Source organism: Penaeus japonicus, unplaced genomic scaffold, assembly GCF_977035675.1.
Source record: "Penaeus japonicus unplaced genomic scaffold, GWHDUDI00000001_assembly GWHDUDI00000013, whole genome shotgun sequence".
Lineage (NCBI taxonomy): Eukaryota > Metazoa > Arthropoda > Malacostraca > Decapoda > Penaeidae > Penaeus > Penaeus japonicus.
Genome location: NW_028234415.1, coordinates 10,551,506 through 10,552,023, shown reverse-complemented (window position 1 = coordinate 10,552,023; position 518 = coordinate 10,551,506). Strand labels below are relative to the sequence as shown.

The 518-nt window shown below is 31.3% G+C and overlaps 1 protein-coding gene across 1 annotated transcript in view; it reads left to right on the top strand.

Moving 5' to 3' along the window:
• The first annotated feature begins 217 nt into the window (after positions 1-217).
• Positions 218-518, top strand: part of LOC147470595 (uncharacterized) — a 9,369-nt gene continuing 9,068 nt past the window's right edge. The window contains exon 1 of the mRNA XM_086542990.1: positions 218-255. The gene's annotated coding sequence lies outside the window, so the exon portion shown is untranslated. The remainder of the gene's footprint in view (positions 256-518) is intronic.

Below are 518 nucleotides of genomic sequence, written 5' to 3'. Positions count from 1 at the left end.
TGGTCTTTGGCAATAGAATCTGAAATACGGCAGCAAGCTATTGCGAGTTTTTGGCAATTATTGCAGATAATGACGCTGCAGATAAGGCCTCATTTCAAGAAATTGCCGCTGCAGATAAGGCCTTATATATACATAAAATAATTGTGAACCATATTCCAAAGCGATTATTTCGGAAAAAATACCCGAAGGGATATAACTTTTAAAAGACTTTGTAGGTTCTTTGGAACATTAGGTAGATTTTAGCAGTTTTAAAAGGTACGTGTAATTAATGTGAATTAATTATTAATATTATACCATTATTCAACAATGTTATGGAAAATGAACAATTCTATATCTCTGGACAGAGAGATAGATAAATTGATAGACATAGAGAGAGAGAGAGAGGGAAAGAGATAAACAGAATAGATAGGTAGATAGATACACAGATAGATAGAAAGATAGATAAATTGAGATAGAGAGAGAGATAGTTAAATAGATAGAAATAGATAGAAAGAAAGATAAAGAGATAGATAAATAGA